The 14957-nt window shown below is 38.2% G+C and overlaps 1 protein-coding gene across 3 annotated transcripts in view; it reads right to left on the bottom strand.

The window, feature by feature from the left end:
• PIP5K1B (phosphatidylinositol-4-phosphate 5-kinase type 1 beta) overlaps positions 1–14957 on the bottom strand; it is a 334673-nt gene that overhangs the window by 256211 nt on the left and 63505 nt on the right. The window lies entirely within an intron of this gene.

Here is a 14957-nt window from a genome sequence, read left to right as displayed (position 1 = left end):
ACTTAAAAGGGTTTTCAAGCATAGATGTAATAGCAACTGAAAAGCTCAATGGCCCGCAGTCTGGAGAATAGATACTGGGAGATTAGAACCTTACAGAAAAAAGGCCACAGAGGATGGTAATTTGCACTAAGGTGACAGTGTGGAAGTGGAGATGGGGAGAAGAGTAAATCTGAGAACTATTTAGGTTAGAGGAAAAAGCCCAAACCAGGATTGAATTACTATTGATTTACAGTCATATTTCCAGCACAAGCATATGTGTGATGCATGAAACAGGTAGGTCCTCACATTTAAAAAATAAAAACACCATTCTTGGCTCATGTAATTAATATAAAACCTTGATATCTCATTAAAAGTGGGTTCATATTTATTTGTTCATTCATTTATTCAGTCAAGGTTTTTTTCAGCATACTTACTATGTGCCAAACACCCTGCTAGGAAATGGGGCCTAGAATGAGAACATTTCATTCTTACTGAGGGGGAAAATAGAGAAATAAACGCAGGCTATTTTCACATAGTGGTAAGTCTTAGGAAAAATAAGATGGTGTGTTGGAGTACTACTGATAGAAGGCAGGGGACAATTAGAGCGGAGATCTAAATGACAAGAAGCAGCAAGACATGTGGAAATCTGGGGAATGAGGATTCCAAGCAGAGAGAATACCAAGTGCTAAGGCCCGAGGCAGCCATGAGTTTGACGCGTTAGCAGAAAAAGAAAAAAGGACAGTGCCCCTGAAGCGTAAGAGTGGGAGTGTTAGGAGAGGGTAAGAGTTGGATCTCATTCTGAGTATGAAAAGCCACTGGAGGGTTTTAAGCAGGGGACTGATATTATCTGGTTTATGTTTTAAATATCACTTAGGCTCTGTAGAAAACAGGCTGAAAGAGGACCGGAGTGGAGGCAGAAGGATGGATTCAGAACCTATGGCAACAGTACAGATAAGATTCTTGGACTCGGGTTATAGCAGTGGCAATCGAGAGAAGTAGAGAGACTGAAGATATGTGTTGAGTTGGAACCAATAGGATTTGCAGATGGAGCAATTTAAATTGTGAAAGAAATAGATTATTCGGAGGCTCATAGCTTGTTTTATTTAAACTGGTGAGATGGTAGTATTATTTACTGAGAGAGGAAAAGAGCATATTTAGAGTTGTAAAAACTAAGAGATATGAAGCAGAAGAACAGATGTTGGAAAGAATCAACATTTTCTAAGTGCTTACTCCCTGCTAGGCACTTTAAACACTCCATAGTCCCACTTAATCCTCACTGAAGTCTTATAAATTAAATATTGTTATGCTCATTTTATAAAGGAATGCTTGAGTTTCAAAAATTGCAAAAGCCACTATAGCCAGTACACAGAAGAACACAGATCTGAATCAATTTGAATCAAGGACTCATTTAGAAAACCTATGTTCTTTTTTCTGAATTTCACATTGATTAAAGAGAAAGAATTTCACATGAATTAGAGAAGGATGGCTAATTCTGAGATGAAAGAAGGATCTAAAAACAAAGTGGGGAAAGGCAGAAGAAGGACATGGATTTGGGAGACAAGGCAACAACAGAGTCTAACAGCAAGGATGTGCAGAGGATGACGAGGAGACACAAATGACTGAAGTTCAACTGTGAGTGGCTGAAAGAATGGTACAAATTATTCAATAAAACAGGGGAGAGAGGAGGAAATGTCTACAAAAAATTAATATTAGGGAAGTACAAAATAACATTATAGAACTCACTTTATAATACCCACAGCACATTACTGTTAACTTGAATATCTCTAAATTATTATCAATGTGGCTCAAATGTGCCAGATATTGTTCATCCATGTCTGGATAAATGTAAAAATTACCTTTACTAATAAAATACAAAGATGGTGATAAGCCCACAAATAAAACATCTATTTTATTTGGTTATATCCACTGAGTCAGTGGCTATCCACATGACTCAGTCCCTTCAGGTCCCAGCACAAATATTAATACAGACTGAGAGACTTTTCATAACTGTCCCTTATAAAAAGCAACAGCAGTTCTCAATGCCAAGCCTACATTCCTATGCCCCTTACTCTGTTTTTATTTTCCTCCAAGTACAACATGACACATATATATATTTTCTTGCTTCTTTCTCTCCTGAGAAGATAAGCTCCACAAGGCAAGACCTTTGCTTTGTTCTCTGTTCTCTGTTATATGCTTAATATCTAGAACAGGGGCTGGCACATCATACTTAATAAGTACTTGCTGAATCATTGTGTGAATGCATGATAAAGAATGAATGAAAGGATAGATTAATATAGCTTTCTCTAAAAGGGAAGAGAACTCTATTACTTGAAAATCCAGTCTAACAGGCATTTCTAGACTAATTCTAAGAGCTCCATACTTTAACACATTTTTAAAATATCAGGAATATTATTATTTAGAGTGTCATCCAGCCCTTGCAGGTGTATTACTGGAACTACCCACTATGTGAACTAAGAAACCAAAGCCCTAGGTTTTCTTTTTCAACCATATGCTGATAAACATTTGGGAGAATTAAAATGTTCAGCACTGAGGATTCTGGGCAGTGTTTAATATATTGAGTTACTGCCTCCTTTAGAAGGAATCGAGGACAAATAAGAGAAAACAGCAGTCATAAAATGCAATACAGGCTGCAGAATCCAAGGAACCTCCCTGGGTCATTTCCCCCTTCTGGTTTCACCCTATGAATTCAATACCACACTTAGTCAAGATTCATCCTTGCTCCTAAGCCACAAAACCAGACATCTATTCAATAGTTTTTTTTATTGTGATTAATATTAGATTTTCTAAAACTATTACTTGTTTTTAGGTTAAAAATAAATAGTTTAGGGTCAGGCATGGTAGCTCATGCCTGTATTCACAGCACTTTGGAAGGCTGAGGTGGAAGCATCACTTGAGCCCAGGAGTTCATGGCCAGCCTGGGCAAGAGAGAGAGAGACCTCATCTTTTAAAATTAAAATAAATAAACAGATAGCTTAAAAATGAGCATCATGATATCCAGAACTGAGACAGAATCCCAATCTAATATCTGATTTATAAGATTGCAATGAGGAAGAAGTGGGACTAAAGTGCCTAGCAGAGAATAGGCTCTTAGAAAAATACTATTATCAGATAGTTTTCTTTTAATTTCTAAGGGCAATTTTTCACTATTAAATCTCCAAGCATATGACAAGGTAAATTTCCACCTCTGAATCCTTATTGAATGAATGTAAAATACGAATGTGTGTGGTGTATAATCTGGGATGGGCTGGCTGTGTTGTGTAAAATCTGGGATGGGCTGGCAAATGCCTCAAAATTCCACGTTAATTAGTATCAGCAACCTCCAGTAAAAATATGGCAGAAAAAAAACTATGCTCTAAAAGGATAGGAACTTAGGGTTTAACTGTTATAACCACTTAGGAAAAATGTTTGGCAGTACCTATTAAAAGAAAATATATTTATATCCTACGACTAAGGGATCCTGCTCCTGACTATATAACGAAGAGAAATGAGCTCATATGTCTACTAAAAGACATACACAAGAATGTTTCTTGCATTATTATTATTTGTGATAGCTCCAGATTCAAACAACCATAAACAGTTGAATTATACAATGTAACTCTACTCAACAACATGGATGAGTTACAGTATAATGTAGAATTAAAGAAATTAAGTACAGAAGAATTACATACACTATGACTTCAGTATTATGAGTCCCAAAACAGTCAAAACCAACTTATGGAGGTAGAAGTCAAAATACAGTAGTCCCTCTTACCCACAGTTTCAGTTAACCTGTGGCCAATGTTGGTCCAAAAATATTAAATGGAAAATGCCAGAAAAAAACAGTTAATGAGTTTTAAATTACATGCTGCTGTGAGTGAGTGGCATGATGAAATCTGGTGCCATTGCGCTCCATCTGACCCAGCACATGAATCATCTCTACAACCAGTGCATCCATGCTGTCTGTGCTCCCTGCCCATTAGTCACTTAGTAGCCATGTCAGTTACCAGATTGACTGCTGTAGCAGTTCTTATATTTGAGTAACTCTTACTTTACTTAACAATGGCCCCTAAGCACAAAAGTAGTGATGCTGGTAATTGTAATATGCCAAATAGAAGCTGTAAAGTGCTTTCTCTAAGTGAAAGGGTGAAAAAAAATAATATGCTGAAATTGCTAAGATCTGTGGTAAGAACAAATCCTCTATCCATGAAGTTGTGAAGAAGGAAAAAGAAATTTGTGCTAGTTTTGCTGTCGCACCTCAAACTGCAAACATAATGGTGATAGTGTTTGGTAAGTGCTTAGTGAAGATGGAAAGGGCATCAAATTTGTGGGTGGAAGACATGAATAGAAAGCGATCAAATTGGTGGCAATGTATTGCACCAGAAAACAGTGAGCCTATATGAAGATTTCAGCAAGGGATCCCCTGAAATGAGTGACATGACACCAAGCCACTTACTGTAAGTATGTCATGGTTACACTGATTTGGGAATAGGTTTGGACTTACAAATATAAAAATTAGTAGAGAGGTTACATCTGCCAATGAAGAAGCTGCTGCCACATTTCCAGCAGAGTTAAAGAAGTTGACCAAGGAAAAAGGATACTATCCAAGTGAGACTTCAATTGCGAGGAAACTGGCCTTTTCTAGAAGATATCCAGTAGAATCTACATTGATAAAAGTACAAAAGAGGCACCAGACATAAAACATGGAAGGACGAATTAGCTCTAGTGCTATGTAGTCGTGCATATATAGGATTTGGTCCACTGGGGGTCTTGGAACATTTCCCCTTGGATGAAGAGGGACTACTATAGTGATTACCCTTAGGACTGACTGGGTGGGGCTGCAATAAAATGTCTATATCCCAATCTGTGTGCTAGTTTACACAGTGTACACATATGGAAAACATTATCAAACTACTTAAAATGTATACATGTTACTATATAAAGTTAGACCTCAAAATGTTCTTGATATGGACAAAAACAGCATGGAATGTAAATGGAGAAGGACAGAATGGGATACGAATATATGTACTTCAATTGGAAGGAAGATATTTTGTTCAAACGCTAACCAGAAATCTAAACTGGAATGCTGAGCTTCCAAATCTGACACACAACAGTATCAGTGGAAGAGCGCTAACTTGACAGTAGAGAGAAAAGAGAAACACAAACACCCCTAAAGTTGCATTTCATTGGGGCCCTAAACACCAGTAGACTCTAGCAACCTTACATAAACTCTGGAGACTCGTCTGAAGCCAGTTACAGATCACCAAGATTAGAACAATCAGCTTTTCTTGGCCCTGTTCCTACAGTACCCTTAAAGTTAGTTACTTTTAAGAAAGCAATAAAGAGGAAATGAAGCTCATTTTATTGCCTTTTATTTTCTCAACTGCAAGCTTTGTGTATTTTGTTCCAGCAAAGTCGGCTCTGTTGCCTTCTCAGTGGTATCCTCCTAGCATAATTCATGAAATGGAACAGAATTAAAGTAGCATCATAGGAACTCAGCGTGGGCTGTTAGAACATATGTGAGGAATAAGAATCGTATTTAAGAACACAATTCTGGCCACCAAGAACTTATTTGGTTATTCTGATGAAAGAAAATAATAGATGATCTCACAAACTTACCAACCATTCATTTTACAAATAATTATTGAGGGCCCATTAAGTACAGATACTCTCCATGGTATCTACCTTCAAATTGCTTAATCTAATCCTTAAAACTTCAGAGCAAGAGCAAAGATTAGAAAACCAAGGTAGAAGTGTACAAAGGGGCTACTGAGCTGTCTCACCTTTGATAAAGTTAAAAGCCATCACACCATTGCATGGAGATATATCCTTCATATGGAGACCGTCAACTGACAGAAAGGGGCCTCAAAGACTTGATGGAAGAATCTTAAAGGTTAGGCCCTCAGCACAATTCAAGTAAACAAGTAATTATGGATTGTAGTTACTTTGTTCAGTTTTTTTCATGGGGGACTATCAAAGAAGATATTAAATTAAAATAGCCATCTAACTCCCAGTCTCTTCTCCCTTAAGTCTTTTGAATTGAATAGAAAACAGGAGTTATATCTCTCCTTGTTCCTCACTGATTTCAAACATTTTAGGCAATGTCCATTTTTTGGTGTCTTCTCTTGCCATTAAACCCCTGCTAGGCCATAATCCAAGAGTACAATCTATAGCCCTTTCTTTGGTGAAATGCTTCTCTCTGCCTGTCTGCCACCCTTCTCTTGAAGGATTAATCCATTTGCCAAGGAGGGGAAAAAAACTGATGGCTTTATGGATAATGTATAAAGTTAACTTTGAAACATGCAAAGACTGCAAATCTAGTTGGATTTATATACTTGCTTTATATACCATTCAGCTGGGTAAGTGTTTGGGAAACCTAAGAGCTCAGTGCATTAGTGCACAGCAAGGCCATAGCAAGGAAGGAATCAAACTGGGAGTCAGATTATCATACTTCCAGCAGTGGGACTCTGGGCAAGTGTGTCAGCCTCTCTAGGCTTCACTTTGTCACTTATGAAGTGGGGATGCAGCCTTTTTACTGTAAAGATAAAATAATATGGTGTCCATAAAAGGCCTTGCAAACAGTAAAGACCTTATAACAGAATTCTTTATTCACATATGCAGTGCTACGATCACAAAATGATCCGACCCTTTTATCTACTACCCTTACCAGAAGGTTTCCTCTGTTTTCTTATAGTTTGATTCTGTGGAAGGAAATTCTTGGTCTTCTTCCCTAAGCCTGTATAGTAATTGTAGAGCTATACATTTTCTGTGGTCTAAAAACTATGAATTGGAAGGTTCATATACAAGCAGGTAAAGTTTCTGAGTAGGATAATTGAGCAAAACCACATTTCTAAGATGTTTGCCAGCACAATCTGTGTGTCTGGGAAGAGATGGGCACTGGGGCAGAGAGGCCACCAATAACTAAAATGTAGCAGGATCAGTGAATACTATTCCCTGCAGCAAGCCATTTGTTAATCCCCAACAGTAGCAGCTACCCTCCCCCGTAGCGCTGAACTTTTCAATTGGGACTAATCCCAGAGGCTTATTCTTATTTACTCACCTAAAACCGCATTTTGAATTACTGCTGTCATGTCACCATCCTTCTTGGCATACAATAAACTGCAGGGGGGTACATATTTGGTTGTGCCTGACAAACAGGTTGAACCCAGCCTCTCTCAGACAAAATAACAAGAGCAAAGAGGAAGAAACTGAGAGAAGTTATAAGAAGTCTCAGTAGTGTCTGCTCCATAAGGTGTGTCTTTCCCTTCGCGTAGCTGACACCTAGAGGGATGTTTTCAGGAGCAGATCAAATGTTCAAAAGAAGTTTGAAGTGGCTGCTGCAAACCTAAAGATTCAATAGCAACATGTCTTAGGGAAATATTTTGGTTTTAGAAGGTGACAACTTTACAGCCAAGAATGTCTTAGCCTCTAAGATGCTTTTTTTTTTTTTTTTTTTTTTGAGACAGAGTCTCCCTCTATCACCCAGGCTGGAGTGCAGTGGCACGATCTTAGCTCACTGCAACCTCCACCTCCTGGGTTCAAGCGATTCTCCTGTCTCAGCTTCCCAAAAGTAGCTGGGATTATAGGTGTGCACCACCATGCCCAGTGCCTGTAAGACACTTTAAGGTAAAAAGGCATGACCAGGTGCAGTGGCTTATCCCTGTAATACCAGCACTTTGGGAGGCTGAGGTGGGTGGATCACAAGGTTAGGAGTTCAAGAACAGCCTGGCCAATATGATGAAACCCCATCTCTACTAAAAATACAAAACTTAGGCGTTGTGGCAGGCACCTTTAGTCCCAGCTACTCGGGATGCTGAGGCAGGAGAATCACTTGAACCCAAGAGGCGGAGGTTGCAGTAAGCCGAGATCGTGCCACTGCACTCCAGCCTGGGAGACAGAGTGAGACTCTGTCAAAAAAAAAAAAAAAAAAAAAAGGGTGTATTACGGAGAAAGTGAGCATTTTTTTCTCACGCAGCTTTCCTTTGAGCTAAATATGACACCAGTAAATCCAACCAAAAGAAAAAATATTAATAGTCAGTGTGTTCTAATTCCTCCTACCTCATACAAATTTATAAACTGAACACAACTGTATTTCAGTGTATTTCAGTATGCACAACTTTTTCACCTGCTGCTCAATTTGTTAGTAAGAAATGAATTTTTATCACCCACAGAGTTCAGCCATCTGAAAGTTCCCACTTACTAGGAAATGGTACAGACTTTTCTTCTTCACTCTCCTTTTGAAAACTAAAAGACTAAGATAGTAACCTTCTTCAACCCTTGCAATTAAGTCACTTTTCATTAGACAAGGCTGTCTTATCGTTATCCCTATCACATGATGATGGTTCACACCCAGTGAGGGCCTATGTGCCAAGTACCTCTCTAAATATTTTGTGTATTAACTCATTTAATTCCTATACCCATTTCTAAGAATCTTACCTTCATTTTAAAGATGAGGAAATAAGATACTGAGAGGAGAGGTTAACTAAGTTGCCTGAGGTGACGGTAGACGAATTTGAGCCAAGGGGGTCTGGCTTCAGAGGCTGAACTGTTAATCATCACTCTCTATTGACTCACATGAAATACCCTTCGGTTCCTTGAACCTGCCATTTTCATGGTGTCCCAGATTTTCTTTGAAGACTGTTGGTGGAGTCAAGGTATACAGGACAGTCATCTCCTTATCAGAAAGATAAATGAGGTGTCCATATAATTGTATGTTCTTATAGATACTAGCAAGTTTATAAAATTAAGCAATTAGTAAATTCCTTATTTGTCCCAAAGCAGTTGTGAAAACTAATGCAAAGGGATAGAACCACAACATGTCAGATCTGAAAGGAACTATAGAAATCACCTTCACTAACTTTTTTTTTTTTTTTTTTGAGACAGAGTTTCACTCTTGTTACCCAGGCTGGAGTGCAATGGCGCAATCTCGGCTCACGGCAACCTCCACCTCCTGGGTTCAGGCAATTCTCCTGCCTCAGCCTCCTGAGTAGCTGGGATTACAGGCACGCGCCACCATGTCCAGCTGATTTTTTGTATTTTTAGTAGAGACTGTGTTTCACCATGTTGACCAGGATGGTCTTGATCTCTTGACCTCGTGATCCACCCGCCTCGGCCTCCCAAAGTGCTGGGATTACAGGCGTGAGCCACTAACTTTCATCAGCAGGAATCTAAGGTTCAGAAAGAGCCCATGATTTCTTCAGGGTGAAAAAGGCATCCAACAGAGAGCTAGAATGCTTTATTAAGTCTGTAAGGGTTGCTCCCTAATGTCTGCTCTCTAGATTTCTCTTTCACTGTAAACGCTTTCTCTATGCAACAGTAACCCACTCCCATGGTTTTAACTATGATCAGTATGCTGATATCTCTCAAATTTCTATCTCTAGGTAGGGCTGACATCTCCAGACTGTCACATACAGTTACTTATGAGACATTATGTTCCACAGATTCTTCAAACACATCTACACACGAACTCCGTTCTACCCCAAACCCAGTACAGCAGTGGTCCCCAACTTTTTTGGCACCAGACCAGTTTTATGGAAAACCATTTTCCCATGGGATGGGGTAGGCATGGAAGGGGGATGGTTTTGGGATGAAACTATTCTACCTCAGATCATTAGGTATCAGATTCTCATAAAGAGTGAGCAACCTAGATCCCTCACATGCACAGTTCATAATAGGGTTTGTGCTTCTATGAGAATCTAATGCTGCCACTGATCCAACAGGAGGTGGGGCTCAGGCAGTCACACCCACTTGCCCACCACTCACCTCCTACTGTGTGGCCTGGTTCCAGCCCACATCCCAGGGGCTGGGGACCCTGTGCTACAGCACTTCTTTTGAGCATGAATCGCACAACAATCTTTACAGACCACCAAGTCAATACTCAAATTATTCTAGATCCTTCTCTCCTTTGTCCTTATTTTGACCCTGAGAAGTCAGACGCCAGCAAGGTGCAGAACTGGTGGCTAAAGGCAGGAAAAGAAAGGAACAGAACATGCCCCTCCTTAGAAGCTGAGATTTTTAACCTGCCACACCCCTTCCTGAGGGAGAGGGGTAGGTACAGTGAAGTTGGAGGCTTTGCTAATTGCATACTACTGGACACTTGAGATACCAGCTTGAAACAGTAATTTGACATGGTGGTGGGACATTTTATTGCCCAAGAGTGAGAAGAAAGAATGGTTCCTGAATTTTCATTCAAAAGCCAGGGAAGACCATTCCCCACTGAATACATTTATAGGAAAGGGAAAAAATAAAGAGTATCTCTGATTATATTCCCTGAGGGCTGCTTGTTGCATAAAGAAGGACAGAGGTCACTTGTCAGAAATGCTAAAGAAATAAGAATTGTTGATTTTTCAGGGGTAGGAGCAGGAACTGGTGATCTAGAGAGAGAGCTCTAGTAGAGGCCTAGGAGACAAGGCGTGGAAAACCCAGAAAAGAGGAGCCACACCATTGACAGATGGTAAGAAATTGGAGGCAGTGAGACAGGCCTGGCTATCTCAAGAATTTGGCTAATTCAAATTGAAAAAAATATTTTTCAAGTTCCAACTGGGTGCCAGGTACCCTGGTAGGCATTTTCACGAAGAACAAGAGGAAAGCAAGCAATGTCATGCCACCGTGACAGGCCACAGAAGTGTTCTTGAGGACAGAATTTCTGTAACATTTGTTCTTTCCTGAGAAGTAACTAGAGGTAAGAAAAATACTAATGATACAAAAGAAAAGACAAAAGGGTCCAAAAGCCTAGAGTGGATTGAGGGGATAGAAGTAAAGGCACAAATAAAAGGTTACAAATATTTGTTTAAAGTCTATAAAATAAACCTTAGCTTTAGATTAGCCAAATCTGGGGAAATTACATTGTTCTTTTCTCATAAATAATAGTTAGTTACACTTTCAGTGTGATGCTTATGTTTAACCCGACCCATCATTAACAACAAAAAAAATCTGCCCTTCAGGAAAAATGAAGGGAAAATGCAATTAATACTACTGCTTTTAGAATACTTCACAGATCTGGCCATCAGATATAGAATATAAGTAGGAGAAAAGCACAGCACAGCACGAGTGACAGTGAAAACCTGTCCCATTTTTCCTACTTCATTTGCTCTTGGAAAATGTAAAATCGAAAGGCTCAATTAATCTTAATGATGTGTCAAAGAACAGAAAGATTTCCCAGGGCTAAAAAGCATTCTGCACATGCCTCAGATTCAAAAGAAAGAATGCATTGAGGAAGATGTAGACAATGGCCAGTTCCCCACAAAGATAGCTCTTAATTTTTAAAATAATTTTTCAATTTTAAATATAATACAAGGGAACTAGGGATGTGTCACTGGGAATAAGCAAACTGTACATTTACTGAGTCAAATATCTCATCATTTGTTCAAAAGCTTCCATGGCTTTTCCCAACCGGGCAGCTATGACTAGCCAATCTCTAAAGGTACTGTTTTATGAGCAAGAGTGAGGAAGGGTTGCCCAGTGTCTCTACTTTATTATCAGCACCAGGAGTTTCTATTGAAATGCCTCCAGGGGCTAACAACCGATGGTAACTGTTGGGTGACAGCACTGAGAGAATAGAGCATTTTCACTTAGCAGACTGGAGAGCCCCAGGCACGGAAAGGTGTCTGAGAGCCACTGCTCAATTCCACCCAACTGTTGCCTTTGCAGAAAAGGATGCCATACATTGGCCAAGCTTCTAATTTTTTAATAGAAGTTTAAAATCTAGATTTTTAAAAAGGGGGATACTCAACATTTGTAGATATTCAACTAAAAAAACAAATTTAAAAGTAAAACATATGATAGACCTAATCAAAAGGTTCCCAAAGGCTGGCTTAGACTCTGAGGACAAGCTGTAACCTCTGACAGCCCATTCTCCTCTCTCCTTACTTTTACAGTCTGTGCCTTCCTTCCTCAGGACTGGGAATTCCTCTTCTGCCCCTTGATGATCACTGCTCCATAAAGTCCTTTGTTATTTTTATTTATACCCAACTCCTGTCCCTGGCTACATGCTCTTTGAGAAAGGGCAGCCACCGTGTCTTATAGGTAAAGTGTCCTACAGTGCTTAATGTAGGGCCTGGGGTATATCACATACATCTGAATGATGGTATAAACTCAGAAACTTCTCCTAATGGATCATGTATACAGCTACTTTTTCCTTTTCTTCCCACTTCTATTCCCACCTACATAGTTATAACTAGCCATCCATCTTACTGATTTCTCTTGTTGTTTCCAATAATTTTTCAGTTGATTCTTTCTAGTTGTGCAATTCAAACATCTGCAAATAATATTAAGCTTGCAATTTCCGCCCCAATATTTATGGCTATTATTTCCTTCTCTTATCTCCTGACTGGTACTTTCTATGTAAGGTTTATAATTTCAGTGGAAGTCAGCATTCTTATCATATATTTGATTTAAATGGGAATGCATTCTACTTATTTTACTTTTTTTCATATTTAGAAATATGTGTCAAATTTTTTGTTACCATAAACTGCTTTTATTTATTCATTTAAAAATTTATTTTACTGGCATATAATTTAGTGCACTAAAATTCACCCCTTTAAAGAATACAGTTCAGTTAGTTTTGAAAAATTTATACAGTCATGTAACCACTGCACAAATTAATGTACCAGTAGGCATTGAATTTTAGTATTTTTGGCACCTATTAAGATGACTGCACAGGTTTTCCTTTTTCATATAATACATGGACTAGCTTCTCCAATATTAGCCAAGCTTAAATTCTTGTGATGTACCCACTCGATCACGGTGTGTATTTAATGCATTGCCAAATTATTTATTTTATTTTTTTAAGACAGAGTCTTGCTCTGTTGCCCAGGCTGAAGTGGAGTGGCACAATCTCGGCTCACTGCAACCTCTGCCTCCCAGGTTCAAGCTATTCTCCTGCCTCAGCCTCCCAAGTAGATGGGATTACCAGTGTGTGCCACCATGCCTGGCTAATTTTTGTATTTTTAGTAGAGATGGGGCTTCACTATGTTGGCCAGGTTCATCTCGAACTCCTGACCTCAAGAGATCCACCTGCCTTGGCCTCCCAAAGTGCTGGGATTACAGGCATAAGTCACAGCACCCAGCCTGCATTGGTAAATTCTATCTGATGGTATTTTATGAAAGGATTTTACATCAAGATTGATCTGCAGTGTATGTGCACATATAGGCCCATGCCCATGCCAGCTATCTTCATGAAGTTTTGGTACTAAGATCATTTTGGTATCTTAAAAAATCTTGAAAGTCTGTCTTTTGCTCTACACTTAGAAAAAATTGAAATAGTAATGTGACCATCTGTCAGGTTTACATGGGACATTCTAGTTTATACTGATCCTCTCAATTAAAGCTCCTGTCAATAAATTACATAGTTGCCCTACTTAATATCAATATCCCCGAATGTTTGAAGAATTTACTGGGGCCATCTGGGGGTCTGCACTTTGAATTTAGAAAGCACCTTTTGATAACATTTTCATTTCTTTCATGGTTACTGACTCTCTCTCCTGGGGCCACTTTAATGAAGTGAATTTTCCTAGAAATAACACTCACTTCGCCTGTCTTCACAGTGTTTCACATAATACTTAACAATATTTTTTGGTTACTTCTCTTTTTTTTGATATCTGATGTTGATTTATACTTGTTTTGGTAATAAAGAGATATTTATTGTACAAAACTTTTAAAATACAGACACACAGAAAAAAAGTTGAAAATTATCCACAATCCCATCATCTGGAAACAATTACTTTTGACATTGTAATAAAAAGTATTTCAGATTTTCATCTGTGTACATATCTCCTATCTATATACATGCAATGTTTATTAACTTGCCCTTTCCATATTATATGTTGTGAATACCTTTTCCATATCAGTAAATACAGACTTACATCTTCAATTTCAATGGCTGTGAAGTATGGCTATTCCATGACCTTCTTATATACATTTCTAATAGGGAATAAGCAGGTAGATTAATTTTTTTCAACTATTTTTAACAATGCTGCACTGAACATTATTTAACATCTTTGTACATTGATTTTGTTGGACAGATTATTCAAAGTAGAAGTGCTAGATCAAAGACAGATACATTTATAACAACAGTTTTTGATTATACAAAATATCTGTATTTCATATATTAAAAACAGCAAAAAACAAAGTAAAAGTTTCTGGCAATCCATTATCCAGTGGTAGCCTCTGTGAACATTTTGTTAACCAAGACTTGTCCACCAAGTCTTAATGCACATTCTTTTTAATCATAAACGAGACCATATTATACATACCAGTTTGCCACCTCCTTACCATATTATGTCATCTTTTCCTACACAGTATCATTTTATATAGCTACAAGGTACTCAATGAATAAAGGAACCATAATTTGATTATCTACTAATGGAAATTTAAGGTGTTTCCAATATTTGAGGTTAGAAACAATGCTATCATTAATATCATTGTCTTTATTTTTTGGCTCCTTGTCCAATTACTTCCTAAGGTTTAATTCCCAGCAGTGGAACTGCTAGATCAGAGGACACGTATTATCAAGGATTCTTGTAAACATATCACCCTTGAGAAAGTCTACATCAATTGACATTCCCAACAGATCTGACAGTGCATGTTCTCCATCTCTACTTCAACCTTGCTATTATCATTCTTCCTAACCTTAGACTTTGGTAACAAAAAGTGACACTGTTTTGTTTTTTAAATCTGCATTTTTAAAAGTTATTAACAAATTAGACATTTTAATGTGCTTTTGGCCCTTCTCAATAAATGGCAAATCACTTTCTATAATCTATTAGTATTTTTCGAAACACAAAATAGCCATAATTTTATTCATTTCTTAAAATATTAGGTCCTATTTTGATGGAGAATATATTAAAAAAAAAAAACAGACCTTGTACATTTAAAAATAGCTCTGGCACTTCTGCTGAAACCTTGCTTTAATACGACTCAGACAAGAGAGAATGACCATTTTCTCCATGTTGCATTAATAAAAATTTATACTAGGCATCATT

The sequence above is a fragment of the Cebus imitator genome, unplaced genomic scaffold (assembly GCF_001604975.1).
Source record: "Cebus imitator isolate Cc_AM_T3 unplaced genomic scaffold, Cebus_imitator-1.0 Scaffold155, whole genome shotgun sequence".
Lineage (NCBI taxonomy): Eukaryota > Metazoa > Chordata > Mammalia > Primates > Cebidae > Cebus > Cebus imitator.
The sequence above is the reverse complement of the archived record's forward strand: the minus strand, read 5'-3'. Positions and strand labels throughout refer to the sequence as shown.